The sequence below is a fragment of the Dermacentor silvarum genome, chromosome 10 (genome assembly GCF_013339745.2).
Source record: "Dermacentor silvarum isolate Dsil-2018 chromosome 10, BIME_Dsil_1.4, whole genome shotgun sequence".
Taxonomy (NCBI): Eukaryota; Metazoa; Arthropoda; class Arachnida; order Ixodida; family Ixodidae; genus Dermacentor; species Dermacentor silvarum.
Genome location: NC_051163.1, coordinates 21865858 through 21891459, shown reverse-complemented (window position 1 = coordinate 21891459; position 25602 = coordinate 21865858). Strand labels below are relative to the sequence as shown.

Here is a 25602-nt window from a genome sequence, read left to right as displayed (position 1 = left end):
CCTCGGTGATCAGCTTCATGTTCATGAGCATTCGTTTCGCGAATTAGAAACGTTCGTTTGATAAATTAGCCCTTATTGCAACTTTTACCCTGTAGTTCAGACTTGGTTGCGGTTTAGAGCAATGACTATTTGCAGAAACATTCGAGGCGTGTGTAACAGTGCGGCTGCCGCTCTGCTGTTAATACTACACTCCAACAAGCCTTCGAACTGCTAATGTATGTACACTGAGCGACTAGTTTGTTAGTTAGACGCGCTTTTTGCATTGCATAAAATAGTTTCGGTTAGTAATAACAGCATGCTGTACAAGCAGCAAGGATATGAATGCCTTATTTTTTTTTAGGGTATTCGCCCGTCCTCTCCGACGCACATCCACTCATTTTGCAGAAATCATATCCTCACAAGTAGCCGTCACAAATTATTTTCGTGCGATCCGCTTTGGTTATTACTGACTTAAGGGGCAAAGAGCCCACGCTGAGTACAAGTTGGTTTAACAAGCGCAGTGATCACAGCGTTGAGCCACACCATCAGCCTCATACAGGAGTCCCAACGTAGATCTTAAATTTAGTACAATTGAAATGCGCGATCAAAATAGCGGTGACTCACGCAAGTATTCCGATGACTGGAGCTTAGATGTTTCGGGGTTGACATTCGAAGTAGTCACACATGAGAACTGTTATATTTAAATTCCCGCGCGAAATGATGATATCGCGAAAAGTTTCTTTTTTTTCTTTTTTTTTCCAGTCCACGCTGGCAATCCAGAGACACCGCTGATCTTCGTTGAGTGGGAACACACAGCGTGGCTGGTTGTGCACGTCGCATGCTTGCACAGCCAAGAGTTTCCTTTTTGTGTAGTTATTGCTGCAACCATAGACTACATATTCTGGTTCCCCGTGGTCCTTCTATAAGCTGACATCCCGTAACTGTACTCCATCAGGACGACCTGAAACTAGTCCAAATCGTTTCGGAGTGCGCGATACAGTAAAGTAACTTGAACCATAGGCGTATCTACCTCCCCCTCCCTCCCAGCCCACCAGGTCGATAAGCTTATGGCTCAAATTACGTGAAACAACCTGTACTGTATATGCGGTCAGCGAACGCAAGGCAGGGGTAATTGGAGATCGCTGGGAGAGGCCTCCGTCCTGCAGTGGACAGAAAATAGAAACATGATGATCATGACGATGACGAGCGTAGCTGGCTGTGGTGTTAAAACTGCCTGCCTTGGTATTCCGCCAGGGAAGTTTCGTCTCCCTAAGGGACAATACGGCACCCGCTTACGATTGCGATGATGCGCAGAAAGCCCTCTACGAGGCAGCCATAGATATTCGGGTGAAATATATGAAGGAAGAGCTGGGAATCGCTTCAGTACTTACTCGCTCTGGACGCCTAAGTGTAGCGGAAACGGAGAGAGAAACGAGTACGATTGAATGTATAATTCATACTTAGTAAGTAGTTTACTGCATGCTGCAGTCTCCTACTTACTGGTTGAGCTGGCTTTTTGCTGCAGCGCTGCGGATAGAGCAATGTACTCTTCAATATGATATAATCTCGTATCATACGTATCTCCCGGAACATCGAAGAGTATTCGTATCATCCCATATTTCGTATGAGCGAGAATCATGAGGGGAACCGAAGGGCTCGATCTTTGTTAGTTGCTGCCTCTTGAAGTAAACAAGAAATGAAGCCAAAGATGAAATTTAACTGTTTTTACTTTGTCTGAAGAAATAGTAGGAAAAAGGATTTCCCTGTTCATTCCTTGGCTTCAGTGCCTGGACTTCATGAGGCCGAAATTCGTACGATCCATAACATAACCACAACGACAGCATCAAAGTGAAGGTAACACTTTCTTCTTTGTTTATGGCGATTATTTTCCGGTTGAAGTTCCTGGATGTCTTTCTCGGTCGTCCAGCGGACGCTACCGGAATGCGTAAAGCAGCAACCACATGCAACGTATTTCCGACGTATTTTCGGCGTATGTCCGGCCGTCGTCGACCCGTCCGTTTCGTGCTGCGCGACATACGCGCTGCAACGCCAGCCGCAATGTGTATCACGTAGCTGCAACCTAAAGAGCATAGCCCATGGTACACATTAGGAATCTGAAATAAGTGCGGTTACCTTGTAGCATGTAACGGACTCCCCGGCGCCGACTGACGCCGAGCGACGCCACGCCTTATGGACGTCGAAGGTACGCATGTGGTTGCCATTTGATGACGACAGTCATCTTCACCAAAAACACCGCTAAAGTGAGCTCGTGGAAGTCTGAAAAGCTTTCCTGCACCGTTGCACATTTTACGAAGGTCGTTCTCCGTGAGATTTACCAGACTATTTTTGTGTATCTTGGACCCAGGCATCCGTTTCTTCGTTTGTTTGTTTTTGTCTCCAAGAGTGGCTCATACATACAATGGGGGATTGGCCAAGCATCCGGTGAGCACACTATCCTAGTTGCTTCATTTTCGTTTTGTGTTCCTCAACTCGAGGATCATACCCACTATGTGAGAATGAGGTGCATAATGCTAATGAACATAGAAATTAATTTCCACAATCTACAGAATGGCGACATCGGTTTTTGGGGCAGGTTTACAGATTTGTAGACTTCGCGCTTAAGTTTTTTTTTTCAGAAACTGCTTACCAATTGTTGGTAATCTTTTGCGAAATGTGTGACGACGTAAATCATGATTCTGCTTGCTGCTGTTGGTAGACTAACTTTACCGCTCTCAAACGCAACAAATTTTAATTCTAACCTGTTCAGCGGTTGCCTCGTGCGAGTATTTCTGCATAAAGGTACACTTTAGGTATCAGTAGTACAGGTAGGAATTATGGGTACAATAAGTTGCGCAGGAAGTAATTAAGAACACAGGATGGTCATATTTGTAAAGTATGTAATTCTTCTTGGGCTAATGATAAAACACTAGTATACTGTTTGGCTGTTCGTAATGGAAGAATCCCCAGCTTGTTGCACCACTCATGTGTCATTAAAATAAAAATCAATACTTACGACTTTCCGTATAAAATGAAAGTTTGTTTAATGTTCCAGAATTTTCACGTCCGGTGGGTGGTGTCTGCGCTGTAAATTTCTATTCGGAAGTGTCCATCCTAAATTGGTTATGTATTCGAAGATGACCTACCAACAAATCAAGCCCACAAAGCCCCGCACTCTCCCCGTGGGATTAAGAAGGGGGAATTAACTTTTACTGCGCGAAACAGCGAGAAATTGTTCTTTCTTCGCCCTATAGGTGGGCGGATCGCTCAGTTCAGAAAGCCGTTGGCTAATGCCGCGGCCCGGGCCCGGTCCACCAGACTTCACTGATCCTCCGGGTTCTGCGCCGTTAACATTGCCTCCCACGTTTCTTCGATGGTTTGTAGCGGTTCTGAAGCTTCATCTTGATTGTTTTTCTCGCGGTGTGGGCACACCAACACCTTGCTTGGAGGGTGTCTGGTTAAGAGCTTTATTTTTTTATGTACCCGGATTCTCGTGAAACTATGAGGTGCTTCAAACACGACAGTAAACAAAGAAAAAGTTATTGAGGTCGCGTTTCTTGTTTTGAAGATCACGCGATTTTTTTGTCCCCCATTTAAAGAGCCGAGCATCGGCGCCGTTCAATATTCATACCTAGGATTATAAGGCGCACAATGGGGGATATACCGTGAGAACAAAAGCGACGAGAGAGAGAAAAAAAATATCGCGCTTTATTTACCGACAAATGAAACTCGGCGAAAGCGAGAGGAGAGAAAGATTAACGGCGCGTGCGTGCACGCGCTTGTAGAGCGAAGCGAGGCATAATCTCCTGCGGTATGCATAAATTATGCCCTTCCTCGTGTTTTGCCACGCCCCACTTTCATTACGGAACTCGGTCGGTCACGAAACGTAATTGTGTTTTTTTTTTTTCATCTCCCAACGCGCCACATTGTATTACGAGGCAACGGCTTCTATATCCCGTCATTAAAATTTTTTTTGTGTAAATTGGCTAACCCTAAGCACTGGCTCGCCTAACCCCTATCGGAATACTCTTGATTTTTAATGCGGCAGCATTAGGAGGGTCAAAAAGGAAAAAAAGTGCATGAGTGTGAAGTGTGGCGAAAGCCGGTCACGTGGCAGATGTAGAGAGGATATATATATATATATATATATATATATATATATATATATATATATATATATATATATATATATAGGCAGGAGGTGTGTCGAGTGAGCTCCTGAACAACACTTTGCAATATGGTGAACGCGGCCTAAATCATGAATCCGGGACCTCAAATAGGTGGGACGTAATGCTATCGCATTTCTCTCGCATTCACAGCTAAATGGTCACCGATTTTTCAAAAAAACACACGAGAACACACATTTCTGCATTTGTTTTAGTGTGCATACAGTGTTTAGCGAAGTTGGATATTGTAAGTGAACGAGAAGAGAAACAGCATGAAACGACAAGCGATAATGCCCGCAGTGGTGGTGTAGTGGCTTTGGCATTGCACTGCCTTTGGCGAAATGAAAAAATGTGGTTGATCCCTCTTATATAGGAATCGGTATAGAACACGAAAGTGAAACGTGTCTTCACAGAAGTAGTGTAATGTTTATTGCACATTGATATATAATGTCTATTGGTGTTTTGTGGCTAAAGCGCCCTTAGGCGTTGATGCACCCACGCTGACGCCTGGTGGCACGTCTCCTCCATCACGACTACCAACGTCGATGACCATGAGCAACCGTCGTGCATATGGAAGCTGCACTACGCTGCACACGCTAGCACAACGCGAAAGACGAAGCACGTAACTGACACACTAATACAACGCGCAAGACAAAGCACGTAACTGAATCGTCACCGAGTCAAATCAGCGCGTACAGCGCGTCGTAATTGCAGCCTCCGCGATCAACTTCAGAAACATTTTCAGAGCTAATTGCGAAGGCCACGCTCCGCTGTGCTGAGTACGGTGAACGCCACCTAGGTGGCGTTGGTAGTGCTTCTTGATGCCAGCGTCCCTTCGAATGCTGGCATCGAGGCGTCGTAGTGCTGAGACCACCGAAGCGTTCACTGTCGGTGCGCGTTAGTAGACAGTTTTAGCAGAGCGTTCACGGTCCGCTCCGCTCAGACCGTCGTGTCCGAACGATTCGCGCAGAGCCGCTCAGCGGAACGCTAGCGGGAGCGCTAATGCGCGTGCGCACAACGCTCATATCGGCAGCGGAACGAAGAACGCTGCCCACGGTCCGCTACGAAGCCATTTGAGCGGAGCGTTAGGGTGCGTCTACTGGTTGCTTTGCCGTTTTACAGCCGCGCTGAGCGCGCGTGGCCGGCGTCTCTGGCAGACGCACTTGTCAAGCAAGCCAAATCAACGCAGTTCATGCAACCAGTGGTGTGCGTGAAACGTTAGCGGAGCGGAGCGTAAGCAACGCTCTGCTAAAACTGTGTAGTGTCATAATGCAGTACTTCTCTTTTCTGCTCGTAGGCGGCGGCACCGCCCCGAGCAAGAGCGCGGGTACACGGAGGAGTGTTAGATATATAAGGCGCGTTTGTGTAGCTCTCTGCAAATGCGTTTGTGGCGCAATGGGTTAAACGCTCGGCGATCTATCGTCGCGGACCGAGAGGTCGTGGGTTCGATTTCCAAATTTTGCATGTTTGTGGAACTTTTTCTTCTGGTTTCTTTCTTTGTATTATGTTCTATGACGTATTTCCGTGACGGAAATACGTCAGTGAAGTCTTGGTGGACCCCGGCATAAAACACTTTCGTGTTAAAAAAATGTGGTTGATCCCTGTTATATAGGAATCGGTATAGAACACGAAAGTGAAACGTGTCTTCACAGAAGTAGTGTAATGTTTATTGCACATTGATATATAATGTCTATTGGTGTTTTGTGGCTAAAGCGCCCTTAGGCGTTGATGCACCCACGCTGACGCCTGGTGGCACGTCTCCTCCATCACGACTACCAACGTCGATGACCATGAGCAACCGTCGTGCATATGGAAGCTGCACTACGCTGCACACGCTAGCACAACGCGAAAGACGAAGCACGTAACTGACACACTAATACAACGCGCAAGACAAAGCACGTAACTGAATCGTCACCGAGTCAAATCAGCGCGTACAGCGCGTCGTAATTGCAGCCTCCGCGATCAACTTCAGAAACATTTTCAGAGCTAATTGCGGAGGCCACGCTCCGCTGTGCTGAGTACGGTGAACGCCACCTAGTAGTGCTTCTGCGAGAACGCGTTGGTAGTGCTTCTTGATGCCAGCGTCCCTTCGAATGCTGGCATCGAGGCGTCGTAGTGCTGAGACCACCGAAGCGTTCACTGTCGGTGCGCGTTAGTGTCATAATGCAGTACTTCTCTTTTCTGCTCGTAGGCGGCGGCACCGCCCCGAGCAAGAGCGCGGGTACACGGAGGAGTGTTAGATATATAAGGCGCGTTTGTGTAGCTCTCTGCAAATGCGTTTGTGGCGCAATGGGTTTAACGCTCGGCGATCTATCGTCGCGGACCGAGAGGTCGTGGGTTCGATTTCCAAATTTTGCATGTTTGTGGAACTTTTTCTTCTGGTTTCTTTCTTTGTATTATGTTCGTGTATGTTTGTGTGACGTATTTCCGTGACGGAAATACGTCAGTGAAGTCTTGGTGGACCCCGGCATAAAACACTTTCGTGTTAAAAAACTTATTTAGGCATGCTGGTGGTTCTGGTCTGATCCAAGCAGGAGTGCAGAAAAAAAAGAAAGAAAGAAACAAGAGAGACAGCGGACTTGTGCGACATTGCAGAATCGCAGCCCAATATCCAGCGAAGCTTTTTCCCTTTGCAGCAGTTGCACAAAAAATGTCAGTTGCTTGTAATTAAAAACACACTCGCTAAAACGTTGCCCGCACATAACGCTTTCTTGCACTTATTAAAAAACATTTATCAAAGGCCGTACTTCACCTGCATACTTTTAGCTTCTCGTGCAGCACATAATGTCCCCCGCCATGGATTTTCACAAAATCTAATCTCGATGTCTGGTGTAGTTCTTGCAATACAGCTCGTAATGTTTTTAACCTGGTGTTTTGCGAGCCAAAACCACGATATGATTATCAGGCACACCGTGGTAGAGGGGACAGCGGATAAATTTTAACCACCTCTTCTTTAACGTGCACCCAATACACGGTACCGGATATATATATATATATATATATATATATATATATATATATATATATATATATATATATATATATATGCACGGCATGTTAAGCGTAAGCGGTAACAATCGCAAGAAAGCCGGTTGTGAAGAATTGCAAATGATCATAAATAATCTGTTGCAGAGTGACCTAGTGTGCCACAAAGGATGCACTGTATATGAGCACGTTGCATACGTTAATGTCTGCAATAACATTGAATAAGGACTCAATCGAAGGAGAGCAGACGCCTACTTCCGGGAGTTTGTTCCAGTAGGCTGTTGCGACTGTAAACAAAGAATTCTTGTAAGAGTTGATGTGGTTTGTTGGGCAATTTTACTATGACCCATACGGAGTCAATTCCCCATGGCATTGATAGGCAGATTTTGAAGTGGCTGTTCTCTTTTCTCGTTCCTTCTCTTGCAACTTCGCTTGTTTGCGCGTGCTCGGTAAAGTAATTTAAGCCTTTACTCACTGTTAAGGGTGTAATGTGTGCTACAGGGTACGCCTTGAGGACCAATGCCCCGCATCAGATTTCGACTCTATGAATCGTCATAAAAATGATTGCCGCGCGAACCCCGTAACTCCTCTTTGCAGTGAAATCTTAACTATGAACAACAGTTATGGGGCTATAGCAAGGGCTAGACGTGTCAGTCCGTTGGTAAGAATTTAGAACGATTCTCGTATCACATATGAAAAAAAAAGAAAAGGTATTGCCTGGCGGTGGGGGGAATCGAACCAGTGACCCTCGTACTCTGCAGCAAAGCACCACTGAGTCACCGCTGCCAGTGTTCCATGCGATTTGTCGCCTAACGCTGGTGCGAATTTCTTGCGTCACCTGTTATGACAGCCGGTGACCGACGGCGGGTGATACTTACACGACGCATCGATGGAGCTCTTCGTTCTTTCTGTAAGTTAATTGGCAAACTAAATTACCGGCTCGTGACATACATATAGCGTCAAAAGTGAATCGAGTATGAGAGTATTAGGCAATAGATTTCTCCTGTAACCCCTGCAGGTGCTGAGCCTTGCTTCCTTCGGGGAATCAGAAAACATGCAGCACCTTTGCCATTTACGTATAGAGTTAAACCTCTATTTACCGAATTCGATGGGAGCCGGGCACAGTTTTTCGTTAATTCGAGAACTTTGCCGAATCGAAAGCACTTCAAACACGTGAGCGATCGAGTAACAATTATTTGAGAGCAAAACAGAAAAAAGCAGGTATTTTTTTTCCCTCAGTACACGCACGAATGGTGTGACAGCGAACCAATCGAGCATGTCTTCTGTTCCTTCATGCGTGAAGCGAACCTTCTTAGCAGGTCAATGGCGTGCACCACCTGAACTGAATACCGGCATACCCCTCATGATTTTCCCGAACAAAAACTTTGTTAATTCTGGAGTGATGTAGAGTTCACTTCGTTGGTTTTGAGGTTCTCAACGCGTTATGCTCTATGAATATGTGTCTGGGACTCGAGTGCGTTTCGTTAAATCGAAGATGTCGGAAAATTGAATTTCATGATACTGAGGTTTGACTGTACCTCTGTTGTTATAACACATTTTTTTTATTACACGTTTCTTTGCATGATACACGAAATATGCAACATTGGTTGGACCCATATAGAGAGTCTATCGTGAAGATGTTACTCTGTACAGTGTAAAATTCCGCCATTTTTTGAGCTCTCGTTGGCTCAAAACGCAAACATGGTGGGGTCAGAATACATAGCGAAATTTTATAATGTCCAGGATAATTCCCCAGTTCCAAATTACCTCTGCTGAGCATAAAATGGGCTACCTTAGAATCTTAAAACATTATAGCTACGAAACAAAACTTCATCACACAGATTATTTTATTTTTACTTGGAATAAAGTAAATGCGACAAAGCATCAAATTGGCGAGATACAGTGAAGTAATACAGAAAGGGAAAACTACAAATGAAGGAAATACAAGCGTCTGTTGGGAACAAATCAGGCCACACAGCTTCCGGGATGACGACTCGATGGATCCGAAATGGGTGGCTCTTCCTTCGTAAGGTGCCATCATGGTCCTCTTGTACACAACGCTCCGCGCTCAACAGTGTAATCACGCAAGAGCCCCAGTTGCCGCTTATACGGACATACGCAGAGTGGATAATGTGACACTGAATGTTCGCGTCTGCTGTTATATGCTATCCTCAAAACTCTGAAGTGTAAATACAAGGCGATACAATTATTGCGATGTATTCCACTCACTGATGTACCCACTCGACGTTGACAAAACTGAAGCAAAACAGAACGAAATATGTTCCGATAAAATTTTAAGACGCTGGCACTATTTGACGTGCGATCATAACAAATACAAACAGTGATCAAACTACAAAGGGAAGTTCATCAATGCGCTCATAACAACGACAACATCGGTGACCATAACTTTAAAAATCGAGATCAACCTTTACTGCAACGCACAACGTCAAAATAGCGATAACGCAGGCGCAAAATTATCCAATCTGCCGAGTAGCAAGCCTCAGTGATACATTTCGACACAGACCCTCGTTGATTCGCAACCTTCATCGTTTTCATTATTTCCATTTTATAAATTATTTTTGTCCCGAAATGCACGAGTTGTCCGACAAGAAAGTACCTAATATACACGCAAGTTTCTTCTATTTCAAAACGCTAAAAGGATGCTTTTTATATTGAACGCACGAGAGAAACTTTGTTATTTTCTCGGCAAACTCGACTGCCGAAGGCTCGCCGCCAAGACGCTGGCTACGCGGGTGCGAAGCAGACACCGGTGAACGCGTTGAACGCGGGCGGTCCCGGAAAACTTCGTTCGCACGTTCTTGTCAATCGATATTCGCCGCCCAAGATTGCTTCCAACTCGTACTTTCTTGGAAAATATAAAGAAACAGGGTACAAGCACAAGCCTGCTTCATGCGCTGATTGCTGCACATTTGTTTTTACGCAAACGATTTAAAATTGTACTTTACAGTAGAGAAACAGTACTCCCACATTGCGAGTCCCGCAAATAGAGTCAATGGGCCTTGATAGTAATGTCGCGTTTTAAGTAGCGGTTACCTGTGTGATGACTTTTCGAATTCTCGTTGGGGTAGCGTAACACCCTTGAAACAGTAAAGTAGCGACACTCTCCACCTTCACTCTTCCTCTTTCTCCTGTCATTCGCTCTCCCTCCTCGACCGTGGCGCCGCCTACTATGCTTCAGCGTAGCAGACGAGTTTTGGCAGGGTGAATGCACGCATAACAAGGCTTAGGGCGCTCGCGTTCTCTTTCTAGCGCCGAGTAACTTCGCGTACAGCATATAATTTCTATACGGAGGGTTGTATAAATTCAGTAACTGCAGCTCTCTTCATGTTTTGATAACTATTTTTGTTAAAACAAGTGACCTAAACGAGCGCTAACGCCGTCCCATGACGACTCCGAATGTATCACGTACGCTAGAATTAAATGCGCAACATGCATTTGTCAAGCGCGTGTCGCAAGATATTGTTGCGAATGGTTGTAAACAACACGTTTACGATCGAACGCTAACGTCCCGGCCTCCAGCAAGCCCTCATTAAGCTAAACAATCCGCGCCGTCCTCACCAGGTGAATTCGCGGCGCGTATCAGCTATGACGCACAAAGGCTGACAGACGGCCCGAACGATCGCTGCTCTGAAGGTTCGACAGAGTATTACAAGCTACAGTGCCGCCTACGTGCTATCCTTCTTGCGTGGTTGCCAACCTTTTAGGCACGCGCAAAGGCTCGGAGATGTCTCTCGTGCCTCAAAGTCGACAGAAATACGCGAGGCCGATGGTCGAGTCGGGACTCTGCGTATACAGAAAATGAAATCAGTTCAGCTACATTCGTTCGCGAAGTGAGAACGCGGTAACAGCGCTTCACTAAGGCCCCAACTCATAGTGAGTTTAGGTTAAGTAAATTAGTTTTAGTCTTTCAGGTTACGAGTAACGATTAACATGTCTTCGTGCGTTAGCTCGTCCGTTCACGAAGTGACGCGCTTGTCGTCGCGAACCGAGTCGCACCATCAGTAATTTAGAGGTGCATGCATTGAGCACGGTTGCGCTCGCTCCGAAATAACATTTGCGAGATATGACTTTAATGAAGTTATGACCGAGCGAACGACTAAACGAGCCAGCGAACGAGCGGGCGACCGCACGTTTTCTTTGCAAGTGCTCCACTGCTACATCTAAACCGTCACACACTTTATAAAAGCTCACGCGAATTAGCACGTATACATCTCAAAGACCTATGATGCTGTCGTTCGGCGAAAAACGCGCCCCATAACTCGGTTTCGTGATATCACGCACGCTTTTCATCTGTGCCTTTGTATCGCAACTAGACCGGCCGACCGCCAACGATGAACACGAACGAAAGAGGCAATGGAACAAAGCTATTCGCTCTAAAGAATACTAGTTAGTAACCACAAAAGGCAGAGAGTTGCTTTCCTAAGATGCGTTTTCACGCTCGCGCCTCAAATTTTGTCAAGAGGACTGTGCTGAATCATAGTTTCGCAATCAAGTTTTCCCACGCAGACTCGCGTGTCCGCGAATTCAAGCCTCTTGGCGTACATGACGATTAAGCCTTCGCTGAATATATTTGGACATCCGAAGGCGCGGCAGCTCATTATGATGGAAAACGCCGAGAAGCGACGTCGCACTAGCCATAAAACTTAGTTCAGGGCGTTCGCAAGCAACAAGCTCAACGCACACGGAAGGGAAACGGTACAAACATGCGCTCCTCGCCAGTCGGTCGACGCTTCTGAAGCATAAATGGTGGCGTTGTTTGCTGTAAACAAACGAAGCCAGCGCGAGGTCCCACGTGACGCCAGCTAGGCCAATAGCGAGTAGGCGCCAGTAGGCGTCGGTCTCGGCGAGGGCGGTGCGAGGAGGAGGCGGCATTCTTCAAAGCGTGTCGCTACTTTACGAAGTTTCCGAGGGCTTTAGGGTAGCGCCGTTATCAGCGCCCCCTCCATCTGACAAGGCAAGGTTCGTGGCAGAAGTGTGGTTTTCTCTCGGTCAGGGGCGGATGGCACCTCGGAGCACTCGCATTTTCGTAATGGTGCCACCCACAAGTTATTTCTATACCAAGAGGAAACGTAACGCATAATTTTGAAAATAATTTTCTTCGCTGATAACAAACAGACACACGCACGACACGGGACGTTCTGCACATCGTAAACGCACAGCAGCAAGAACTCTATACGGAGAACAAATACTGGAGAACACGATTCCGAAACTACTCACATCCTATATGAAATAATTGTGCGGAAACCATCAACGGTGATTATCAATGCAAGCAAATAGCACTGAACGAAAGAATGAGAGAGAGAGAAATAGTGAGAGAGCGAACGAACGATCGTTTTTTCTTGCCGTGTCCTACCGTCGACCACCACAGACCTGCGACCACCGACCAACCACTAAAAGGGCCAAAAGGTCCAAATAACGTTATTACAAATTCCTTAACAAACCTAAGCTGAAAAAATAAGTTTGGGCGCGTTGGTATTCCACTTTAACCTTTTAGCGCACAAAAGACACAGGGACAGTTTGACAGACACGATTTGTCTACGTCGATCACACATTTCCCTGTGTCTATTGTGCCCCGTGAATAGGTCAAAACAGATTAAGTTACCGCAGAAGTTGCTGCCGCTGCGCCATAGGGACTGTGAAAGTAGTTATCAAGTATATGACCCTGAATTATGCGTCACACCCATGGCAAGAAAACTACCTAGCGGCGGAAAAACGCAGACAATGCGCCACCACCGACCACAGCAACTCAACCTTTAAAAGCCACGAATCTCTCGCGTCACAGCACGTGTGTATCAAAAGTGGCGTTCGGCAACTAGCGCGTGCACGTGCGAGTACGCAGACTGGCGAAAGAACGAAGAAAAATTGACAGTCACTTAATCGTCCTTACGTGATTTTAATGCGAAAGGATTGACTTCTTTGATTAAATGGTTACGTCCTTGATACGTGACGGCATACATTGTCCCGTCCCCCTCCCAACTCTACCTTAATCCACCATGCTCTAATTTGTACCAACCTTCAGCCACCTTAACCCACTTTAATTCAATTTATTGCACCTTCATTTACCTTCATTCACCTTAATTCAGTTTACTCCACCTTAAATTACCTTACTCTCACTTGCTCTAACTTTAATTCTGTATTACTATACTGACGTCAGACAAGACGCTGATGACCTCACTGATGATGATGATGATCTTTGGTACCGCTGGTTGCCTACAACGTCGCCTTTTCTGCCTCATTGAATCACATAATGCTTTCGCATTAAAATATATTTTCTTCACAATGACAATTGTTATAGGGGGGTTTTGAAAAAATAACAATAATTACCTCTGCCTGCTCCACAAATAGAACAGGCTTTCTTTCTTTACAATGACAGGAGTCAAAGAAACGATAGGTTTATTACAGGAATGATCCGTTTGAAGGCGCATATTTGTTGCAGAGAGGATATTTAGTTAGCGTTTGTTGCGTCATTGCGCAATTACGCATGGAACAGAGCCGGCAACCAACACATCGGCGGGGGCAGTACAGGTGGCATACGCATACGTCGACTGAAAGAGATTCGTGCGATGCAGTGTTAAGCAATGACGGGCGGGGACGTAGTATTGTAGACTTTCGTCATTAGTTGTAAATAGTGCAAATAAAATTTTTTTCTAAACAGTTTCCATGAAACGGCAGTCTGTATCAAAGAAAGTGGATGTCGAGTCTTCTACGGAGAAAAAGATAAAGGATTAAATATACAGTTTGTTTGTCTTTGAACAAGTGTTACATGAACATGCGTATATCTTTCTGCGTATGCCTTTAGTGGTGTACTCTGAGAGCCCAGACAAACTATTTACATTTGCACATCGGGAAGTGACAGCGTGGAGATGAAATTCTAGCTCAAATGATTGCATGTGCAACGCGCTTCCCAAACTTTTTTTGAAGCCAGTGTAAGAAAACCTGAAATCCGGCTACTGGTCTCGTCCCGGTGAGAACCATTATTTCAAGCCGACAATCGCTGCAGTCCAATGAAGTTTGAACTTTATTTCAGGCAACTGGAGCAAAAAATGTACAGTTGTCTAGGGGAACAGCGAAAAGGCAAGAAAGACTGACAGGTCGCCTGCCCCCCGAAAACCCAATGTTACCGGGCGGGGTGGGAGGGGCACCTCGTAAAGACGAACAGGTGACCATGATGATGTTGATGAAGATGATGATGGGACGATAAGCCCTGGGTTTGGGTGGCGAGCCAGATTTGTCGGTGCTAAACCCATTTCTTTTCCGACAGGGGATATAAGCGAACAACTGGATGTCTCCGAGAATATGAATCTGCGTGCTCTTGCCGGGCTTCATCTACTTTTCTGCCCTATTTCAAAGGCTACAAGACTCATCGATATCGTGGAACTATTTGTCCCAACGACACTTCTTTATCTTTCAGTGTTGGTGGACCAGAGTGTTGGCACGTTCTTGGCCTCTGATTCCCAAGAAACTTCTTGTCGCATGATGCTGTCATTCGTTCATGCATTAAGCGCGTTTCCGGTATTGGTGTCTTTCCGCGTACTTAAATTACACAAATTATGTCTTACGATAGGCCATTCCACGTTTCACGCTTATCTGGGCAAACACAAATTTACATAATATAGTCAGCTGCTCCCCGACATGGGGAATCCTTTTAAGTGCACTACAACAAATCTTTTTAAACGGCGGAGCTGTTTAAGCCCGCCGTAGGGTGCCGCAAGCTGCAAAACATCGCTGAGCGATGAGTCACCTGGGTTGCCTAGCAACCACCTCGCGGAGCGGCGTGTGCTTCGCCTCCTCTCCGTGCCGTGCACATGTTGCCTTGACATGGGACGTAAAGGAGAGGGAAGGAGAGCATGCGCGCGGCGCGCGCAATGCTCGAGAGAGGGAAAGGGAAAATGAAAGCGAGAGAGAGAGAAAGAAATTGTAGCAGCACCAACGAGGACACGCGCAGAGCTGCTGCCGACGCCGCCCGCGTTTCCCCGTGTTCCCGCGTTCGCGCCGAACGCGCGCGGTGTCCGTGATAGGGAGCCTACATGCAAGCGCTGTTTTTAAAACAGCGCTTGCATGTAGGCTCCCTAGTCCGTGACTGCAGCAAGCGCCTCTGGCGGCGGTTCGGCAGGTTTCGACCAACGCAACCGGCATGACCGTGACGTCACCGGGGAGATAAAGCTCAGAGCCGCCGCGACGGCGGCGGAACGCTCGTTGATTCTGTGGCGAGTAAACGTAGCCTTGACATGGGATGACCAAAGCAGATCGGGACACCCGAAGAAGAAGCCGCTTATTGAAGCGCATCGCGCCTCCAGGCGAGAATCTGCGCGTCGGCGGCGAGCCGATTCGGAATACCGTGCCTAGCAGCACTTAGCCTTTCCTAGCAAAACTTATCCAAGCCTCGTAAAACCTAGAAGAAAAGCTAGGTCGATCACCAGCTCCGCTGTTTACTCCAGCCTTGCACCACTAGTGCAAGCTGCCCACGTTTTTTCCCCTTCTTTTTGTCGGTTACATGTGTTGTTTTCTATGTACAATGGTGGGAAGTGCGTCGTCTGCGATTCCAGGTAACACGTGGGTGCGTTACGTTGGCACTCGTTTATGCAAATAAACGCGTTTAGTGTATTGTTCTGTTGTCAAAGAAGTCTTCCCGAATGTTTCAAAAATAAAGGAGAAAGAAAAAAATGCCATACGCTTTCGTATGCACGGTTCGTGCTTATCAGGGCAAAACCGACTCTGAAAAATATGGTCAGCCGCTCCAACAACATGAAGCGCGTGCTTTTGAACTACGTACGGCACGCCGCAATTTCCTTCTGCCAGTGCGCCAAATTTAGTGGACAATAAACTTGCCTTGCGAAACTTACATTTCCAATACACATGTACAATACAAGAAATGGGGAGTGCTGCAATGTGCCACTATACCGTACTAATTATGAAGAGCAGATGCTCAAAAGTACAATACCAAAACTGTTAAATTACTTTAATGATCATGATATTGTGTTAGAAAATCTAACCGCAGTAGAACTTAAGCGCGTTTTTTCATAGTTTGCTCCTTTGTGTCATTGTTTTTCTTCCCCTATATAATCGTTTTTATTCAGTTGAACATGGCTCACAAACGTTCACTTTGCTTCAAAATTGTATAAGCCAGCATGTAAGGTAATTTTGTTTACCTGTACTAGTTGAGCGAAATGCTTGTACATGCATTATTTCTTTGTTAGGTTTTTTTTTTTTTTTTTTTTTTTTTTTGCTTGCTGTAAACGGTTGCTGCTCAAACGTACGGGGGTGAGAACCCGTCAAGCTGCCTTAGTGGCAGCTTTTTTCTTTTCACCCCTCCATGTATACTGCTACATGAATAAAATTATTGATTGATCGATTGATTGATTGATTGATTGAGAGCTGGCAGTTACAGCATGCTAGTGGGACGTGCCGTGCAGCGGGACGCGTCTACATCAGGGGTGCTCATTCTGGGCGGCGTCAAATTCCGCCATATTGTCCAATATGTAATGGCGGCATTCTGCATGAGCCAATCAGAGACGCCGTAGCAGCCCCGTGGGCAAATCGCAGCTGACAACATGGCGCGTCCGACGAATTTGACAAAATACAGAATAGCAACCCTGTACGCAATAACCAACGGCTTCACATTTAATACGCCACTTTATATCTAGCACAGCGTGGTCTTAGGTTCCTTCACACTAAAACAACCGACATAACAACTAACTAACTAAATAAACAAATAAATGCTAGGTTAGGTTAGGTTTACAGGATCAACATTCGCTGCGAGCTAACTTACGCAGAGCTGAGGTCTCGTCCTTCGCCACTGAGGATGACGTCGGCGTCCGCGACGGCTCGGATGGCTCTGCGGAATGTCCACATGTCACGCAATCAACCAAATGCCCGAATCGCTATCTTAACCACAGGACTGAACATAGGTGAAAACATTTAAAGGTATTAGACACCAGCCTGTGATTGAGCAATTCACAGATTGGTTCACTGGTCGAATGCACTTGTGCGCAGAGCTTCCCAATTTCGGTAAGGTCGTATACCGTTCTCATAATTCCATGTCACAAAATACGTACACCTGCCGGACCAATAGTATCGAAGGCCGTGCTTCCGAATAAAGACTGTCGCTGCCGTATGAAGAGCATGGACCCACGAGCCAGCTATATTAGGTGCTGCGCATTATTAAAGATTGAATTTGACCCACGCTTCGTCTTCGACGATTTACGGATGCTCTCTCGGTGAAGTAGCGATTAGGTGCCTCCTCGGAACGAAAGAAATATTTAACGTCACGAACTTCCTCCTAATCATGAAAGATGGTAAGAACTAGAAGGGAGCATTAGGTAACAAAAAGAAGCCACAAAGGGCTGACCCGCAACACGTAAGTCACGGTAAGTTTGCTGTTTTCAACCGCCAAGATATCCGCGCTCAGCGCATGCTCTTACGAAAAGACAACCGGTGCCACGGCAACGTGCGAAGACGACGATAAATGTTTAGTGTGATTAAATTTAATCTTTACCAATTTCTTAAATTAGGAGCCAAGACGTACGTGAAATCCATCTCTGCACATAAGTTACGGGGCCAGGTGGACACAAAGTGAGATGGTAATTGTCACCGTCGGCCACCTAATTATTTCAAATCTAATAATGAACTTTTCAGTGACTGCAGTAAGCGAACACGTTTGTATTGTAAACTTACGGGAAGTTGTATCTCCTGTATACAATTCCATTTGGTAGAATTCTAGCATTCACGTGTTTGGAGATGTCCGCCTGCAAATTTTCATGTTGTTGCGCGCGTGTTACGCATGTAAGTCCGTGAGGATCGGCGCAAAATTCCTCCCCAGTGTGTGACGCATTGGAAGCGTCACACCCTGGCCACATTACTTATCCCCCGGTCGCATAACCTATGTTTTAATTTTAATTTTAAGCAATCTCTAAAGCTTTATTTCGATCACCCCGCGTATACGGTGTAATGAATGATCGAAGTTGTTCAAACGTGTCGACAGAAAACTTGCACACAGCGACTGGCAAAGCAAGTGCGCATCAATTAAATCCTACCGGGAACCAAGCACACTGGACCGCGTCGGCCGAGCCAGCACCACCTAGATATAGCACAAGGCCTGTTCATTCCGATCCATGACGTCATGCTACCTGGCCCGAAATTGCCACTTCCAAGGCTGGCGTGACGAAAGCGGTGACGTCAAAATCACAGCGGCCTACTCGGGAGCAGCCCCATTATATTCTACAGCAGTTGGGTCAGGTATAGCACAACGTCATGGATCGGAGTGAACAGGCCTTCTGCTATCTAGGTGGTGCTGGCCGTTAGCAGGCTCACGTGTTGCCGACTTTGTGAGAGAGAAAATGTGAAAGGGATGGCTTCACAGAGAGTTGGCTTGCCAAGGCCGGCTGCGTGACGTCATGCTCTCTCCTGTAGTTTATTTTCCGACCTCCATGCTTCTAACGAAGTCCTTCCGTGAGGAAGACGCTCGCGAGTCCGGTCAGAAAGATTGTTTCGTGCTGTTCAGCATTGCTGCTGAGGTCACTGTTGGGGACGCACTCTGGATGTCACGTGGCCCAATGTTCAGGATTCGTAATATGCAACTCCAGTAAATGGACAGCGAAGCAAAAGGCAGCGAGAACGATATAAGCAGCTTGCGCTGACATCGATGTGGCCCGTCGGTAATCGTCGCCATCTGCCTAATTTCATGACCGCTGCAGGACGAAGACCTCTCCCCAGCGATATCCACTTACCACTGTGTTTCGTCAGACGATTCGCGCTTATGCCTTAACTTTTCCAAAATTCATCACACTGGCTGACCTTCTGCAATCTTCTACTGCGTTTCCCGTCCCTTGGGTCACATTCCGTTTCTCAGCCTAAGAGATCACCGGTTGTATTTTTCTGCGCATTGCACGACTTCCTGCCTCCCCCACTTCATCCTCGTCATCTGAACTATACTCCGTCTCATAAGTCGTCTGCAGGAAGCAGCAGGACTCCTTACCCAATAAGAGGGCCGAATGGCCCTCGAAATGTGTTAATCCGCGCCGCGTCGTCTGCTCACCGCCACAGTAATAGACCGATCCCACCGGCCAGTTTCACGACGCCACCGCTGCCGCGGTGCATGCTGGTACTTGTAGTCATCCGGCCGCTCGAGCCGCCCGGAGTGCCTGTGCGTCCTGTTTCCGAACGCTTTTTGGCAATTTTTATGGTTCGTGTAGAGCCATCGTGCGATGGGAGGATTGACTATCGCAAGGTATTGGCCACGTATTTGAGCTAGGCAAAGAACTACCAAGTCATCCCCAGCATTTTCAGGAATTGATTATTCATCGATTAGCTATTGATTGCCTATCGCAATGATTGGCCACGTTTTTGGGCTAGGCTAAGAACTACCATGTCATCCTCAGCATTTTCCGTAATTGATTATTCATCGATTATCGATTAGCTATTGATTAGCTATCGCAAGGTATTGGCCACGTATTTGGGCTAGGCGAAGCACTACCAAGTCATGCCCAGCATTTTCCGGAATTTATTGATTATTGATCGATTATCGATTAGCTATTTATTGGCTATCCAAAGGTATTGGCTACATATTTGGGTAAGGCTAAGCACTACCCAGTCATCCCCAGAATGTTCCGTAATTTATTATTATTGATCGATTATCGATTAGCTATTGCTTGACTATCGATGACTTGGCGATGATTGGATATCGGTGTTTTTATGTTAAAAACGCCGCGTAGCTTACCCAAGAACTTCTAGATATCGCTGTTACCGAAGTCTGCAAGTCGTGCGCGAAACCCCTGTAGGTAAGCATCATTAGGGCACGAAAGTTTCAGCGCCGCACTTCAAACCTGTCTCCAACAGGTGTACAAATCCTATTTGTCCATCGCTAAGCAAACATAACGGTGCAGTCACCGAGATGCACGTGTGCAAAAATAGTAACACAGAACGACCGCATACATCAACATGTACTACATACAAAGCTCGAACAAATATGATACCCAACGCGTTATCAGCGGGTAACAACCGAAATGAAGGAGCCGCAGGCTCTTTTCAACATTCCCCTCACATGCTGCAATGAACAGCTGATGTAATTTCTTAAAATACATGACGAATGTTTCTCGGTGGTGGAGTCGTATAGAGATGTCTGGGAAGCTCGTGCGCAGTACTCAACGAGCGCGGATTGCGGTTACAGTGGCTGTACTGCGGTTGTGTGGTTGACCAGTTGACTACAACCAAGATGGTGGCCGTGCTACTTCCGGAAAGCCGGCGCATGCGCAGATCGGTCGGTGGGATCGGTCTATTCGCGGTACACGACGTGCACGCGCAAAGGTCCTAACATGTCCCGTATCGCTGTAACATGTCATGTACCAAGCAAAAAAAAAAAATAAAACTCTCGAATCCTGCCAGTAATCAGACAATTATGCCCGGAACTATATTCAGCAGCGCAAGGATATTACCTGTGTACGCATCGTACCTTCCGCAGTGCTGCAAAAGACTTGTCAGATGGAGTACAGTATACCAGGTGTTTCATTTTATAGATAGCAAGATTTGTTTCATCGTTTGTGGCAGATTATGCAAATCCTTGAGCTGGATCACTTAGGAGTCCGACATTACTTGCACAAGAACTTGCACAAGATTACCTGCACAAGATATGATCAGCTGCCCAAGATAATTTCTTGACCCTTTAAATAATCACCTGTGTTCTTGAATATAAATTTTATTGCTGTATATTGTTGTAACGCCCAATGCTGATTGAAACGCGGGTAACTTAATCCAAAGCCCGTAGTTGCGTTTTTTATATGTTGAAGTTTCCCCCCCAGCCGTGGATAGTTTAACAAACCAATTACTAATTAGTAATTGGTAATTGGTACAGTAGTTAGGTTGTAACTGAAAAACTTTTTAAATTTATTTCTATTGATGTACTACTATCTATGGCCACAATTAAGTGTCAACATCAATTTTCCTTGATGAACTATGTTTGGACATTACAGGGATATACGTGTATAGCCTGTTCGCATCTCTCAGCATTAATGTTCATAATACATAGGTTGCACGGACGTCAGCGCGGACGCCATATTGGGGTACCAGCAGGTCGAGAAGGGGCGTAAGCTATTATGGGGTTTTACGTGCCAAAACCAGTTCTGATTATGAGGCACGCCGTAGTGGGGGACTCCGGAAATTTGGACCACCTGGGGTTCTTTAACGTGCACCTAAATCTAAGTAGGCAAGGAACATGACAGCATGACAGCAACAAAAAGCGCGTCTTGCGTCGAACGTCCGAGCGATAACAATGATAAACCGGTGAAAAAAGAATCGCCGTGAAAAAGCAGAACAGTTTGCACGTGATAATACGTTGAACTGATGTCATCGTAGTCGCCATCTTAGGGTACCAGCGCGGTGAGATATGGCTGCGTGACGTCACATGAATACTATATATACGACTTGATCATGCCTGTGTCGTTTGTGTACATGTTATTCATCTGTGTGACGTGTTTACTATATTCATGAATGAAACGCGCCAACTTTGGGCTAACTAATACGCGTATTCTCGCTTCCAAAGCCTCCAGTTGGTGCGAAATTGGAATACTTTGTGGTCTACGCTTTGACCGAAATCAGTGCCACCTGTAGCGACTAGATGTGTGGTGGCGTTCTACCCCTCTCTCGGGTAATCGCGAGCAGCAAGTGTTCTATCTTGACGTTTCCCTGTCGCGTTTCATTCCGTGAGCATATATTAGCCACCCCTCATTTTAAAGTAATGCGCCTTTTATTGGGGATGTCTAAAATAATAAAATAAAATTAAATGAAGATATCAAAATAGACAATTGAAAAATTAACAAGATCATTATTCAACATTTCTGACTAATTATTAGACATTAGTCAAAAAGTTGAATGTCACCCATATTGCAGTTTGCGAGTTCAAGCCAGCGAGTCCTCGGGGATCGTTCATTTTGAAAAGAAGTTTTCTAACCATAGCAGCAGTTTTGAGTTAAACCCCGTCAAACTTGCCAAAATACGCATTGTTGTACAGCTTAATTTAAGAAACAAATTTTTCAGCCAGTGCAGGACCAATGTAACTGGAACAGCATTCCGTCACACAATTTGGGAGCGCATATCTCGAAATTGTCATCCTCAGAATTCGTTCCTAATGAATATGCGCTTTACGAACTCACTGGCTCTATTTTGTAAGTTACAATAAGCGCCGTAAGTAAATTACCTTATAGTTGATTAGTAATTTTTCTTAATTAGTCGAGGATGCATTTCGATTTATTTCACAATCAATGTCCACCTGTTCGAGTGATTCAGCTCAAAGAGCAAAGTTGTGCTAACTGCCACCGCAGATTTTTAGAAATTCTGCTAACATGAAAATAAAACGCCCTACAAAACAGTTGTTGACGCTTCCTCCCTAATACGCAATTACTAGCCGTCACTACAGCGCACCCAAAGACGGAGGCAAACACGGCTACAAGGCCACCAAGCTGTGGATCTCACTCACAACTGAATTCATTGCGACGCTATAGTCTAGCCCGACAGCCACCGCAGTAATACTTTATTTGCTTGTTCAAACTGACGGTTATATCTTGCGCTTTGACATTGTGTGTTTTGCAAGCAGTGCATACAATTTATTTTATATGCCCCGCCTACAGAAATTATGCGTATTCATCCGTCAGTGGATCTGTTCACGACTTTCTTCACATCCTTTACTGGCAACCCTTCTAATAATGATGAGTTACGTGCGCTACTATAAACACCGAATCTCAAATTCTCACACAGACTGCCGATCTGCCTACATATTTCAAGAATGCGTAATTATTTTACGGATGACGATAAGCACTGATTGATTGATTGATCTATCCATTCATCGATTGATTGATTCATTCATTGATTCATAACTGAGCGAGACACCCAAGCAGAAGTGGTACGTACCCAGCTGCAAGGTTGATGTCGTAGCATGCACGATATCGAAGAAATTAAGCGATTCAGGCTGGCTTATCTCTTCAGGCAGTCTTATCTCTTTACTAGAAACGGCGCATGCGCATGCGCACAGAGCATGCTCTCGTCCGAGCATCGTTTTCCTATTGCGTTAAGCTCCACACAGCCGCTGTTGCTTATCCGCTTCCAATGCAACCACAAATGAGCGGTTATACCAGCCATAAGATGTATACTGCAGCAAGGGGCTATTTGCCGGGTTCCCTAGCTGGAACATAGCTTACAGCCTAGCAGACGACTAGCAGACGATGCCACGATGCTCGGACACCAGGAGGCTCTGCCCGCAAATGCGCTTGTATATCCTCACTATACTTTCGCATGTGGGCTGCCTGACTGAGCGCTGACCGACGTGCCGGTCAACGCGCCCGCGAGGTTATCGAAATATTGGGTGAGCTCTATAATCAGCTGCGGCGAAGCAACCATCATCGCGATGCACAGTGTATCGGCAACGCGGAGGAGATTTCGCAGAACTGGCGGCTTCCTATACAACCATCTCGCCGGCGTCGAGAAGCTCCCTGACGCTTGTGCAACGTGTACGCGTATACAACGTCGCGTCTTCTCACCTGACATGGCGAGGCCTTGCGACGAGCCCCCAGCGGCACCGAAGCCGCGAGCGCACTTCCTCTTCTTCAAACGGTCATCAGCGTGGTGAAAGGGGGCGTCGCCCAAATGTGTTGCCCCTATATAGGGTGTCTGGCATCCGAAGCACCCTATATGTTTACTCCCAAAACACGCCGGACGCTTTTGTCAGCGGTGGCTCCTGGGGCGTTTCCCGGAGCCCGCTGACGCGTTATCGTCGCCTCGCTAAGCTGATGGCAAGAAAAACCGACCAGGGGGAAATTTGACGCTAGTGAGCTGCGAGAGGCAGGACAGAAGTACAGGTGGGGAGGGGCATTACCGTGCCAAAAGTACAGTGTACTAGAATTAGACGGCCCAACGCATGATGATGATAATGATGATGGCCTCGGTACTGTGGCTCGTACGCGCACTGGGGGATCGGCCAAGATTCGTGTGCCTGATTAATGTTTTGAAGTTTTACATATTCGATTTTAAAAAATAGAAAAAGAAAAAGAAAACATTCAAAAACTTATTCGTTTAGATGAGTGTATGAAATCACAAACGGCATCAAAGACGTCCCTGTGGCATATGTCGCGGTAAGCTTTATTGTCTTCCAACCCCCGTCATATCTGCGCTCAGCGCACGCTCTTCTAAGAAGACAACTGGTGCGACCGCAACGTGCGGCAGCCGCGCGTGCACGCTGTAAAAAAGACGATAAATGTATACGTTGAAATAAACGACTCGAGCCATTCACTGAAGGCAACAACAACGACTCGAAGTAAAGCAGGCATACCGGGAGAAAATGTGCAGAGAGCGGTTGCCAAAGCACCCGGACGTGCGCGCCGTCGATTTTAAGCGTACCCGCCGCCTCAAGCGACTCGAGCGGCTAGTCGCGCGGCAATCTTGCGTGTATTCGCGGGCTTCTTTCACAAGCTCGGAAAAACACTTTTATGTAGCACGCACTGAGCAACAGAAAGCTCCATCGGGAGTTTTTCATGTTGCTCTACAATTCTCTCATTGACACTTTTCATCTAATTATAATATTTTAGAAGTTCATTAATTAATTAAGAGTAGTTACGTAATTAGGCGGCATGCAAAAAGCAATAATCTGAGCAGCTCCAAACCACGGCAAACAACGTTACCTTGGTTCTGGTTCAGCTATGTAGCATTTGCATACTTTTAATGTTTGGCTCAAGTTAAGTGAAACGCCCTTGTATATACCCTTCCTCGTCAATTACCATTTCTCTCAACTTATCACAAATTCCTTCTGTCATCAGACAATAATCAATGGTCGATTGCCTACTGCCGACTTCGCATTTGATCTGGCCATCATATTTCTTCTTCTTCTTTCTGGGGTTTTACGTGCCAAAACTAGTTCTGATTATGAGGCACGCCCTAGTGGAGTGCTCCGGATCAATTTTGACCACCTGGGGTTCTTTAACGTGCTCTACAACGTAAGCACACGGGCGTTTTTGCATTTCGCCTCCATCCCGGCCGCTGCGGCCGGGATTCACTATAACGAGGTTACGTTGTTCACAGAGATGTAGCATTAGCGTCCCGTTGTTGCCGGTGTGACCGTCTAGATCCTGTATGTGGGCATTCATGTCACCTAACAGGATAATCTTGGCATCATTCCCAAAACCCTTAATATAAGCACTTAGACATTCCACTAACTCTTAATTTAATTCGTCTCTTCGCATTTTTTTTTTTCAGTCCACAAGTACGTTACGCCCAGCCAAATTTCCTCTCACTGCGCCTGGTAACCAAAGACGCTCTTGACATTGGGCTCCCTGATGTACGACACTGGCGACCGAGTGTCCTCTGGTTACATTTGTATGAAGCTATGCCATAGGCAGTACATTGTAGATTGGTTTAAACTTCATCTTTCTGGCTTCGATGGATGTTGATATGGTGATCTGTCTAACCTCGAATGATG

The 25602-nt window shown here is 46.1% G+C and overlaps 1 long non-coding RNA gene across 1 annotated transcript; it reads right to left on the bottom strand.

Moving 5' to 3' along the window:
- Window positions 1-1478: 1478 nt before the first annotated feature.
- LOC125940783 (uncharacterized) lies at window positions 1479-23792 on the bottom strand. The gene is made up of 4 exons (XR_007463989.1): window positions 23672-23792; window positions 16918-16983; window positions 8006-8035; window positions 1479-1506 (listed from the first exon to the last, which is right to left on the bottom strand). It is a non-coding gene; the product is annotated as an uncharacterized LOC125940783 (long non-coding RNA).
- Between the last annotated feature and the right edge of the window lie 1810 nt (window positions 23793-25602).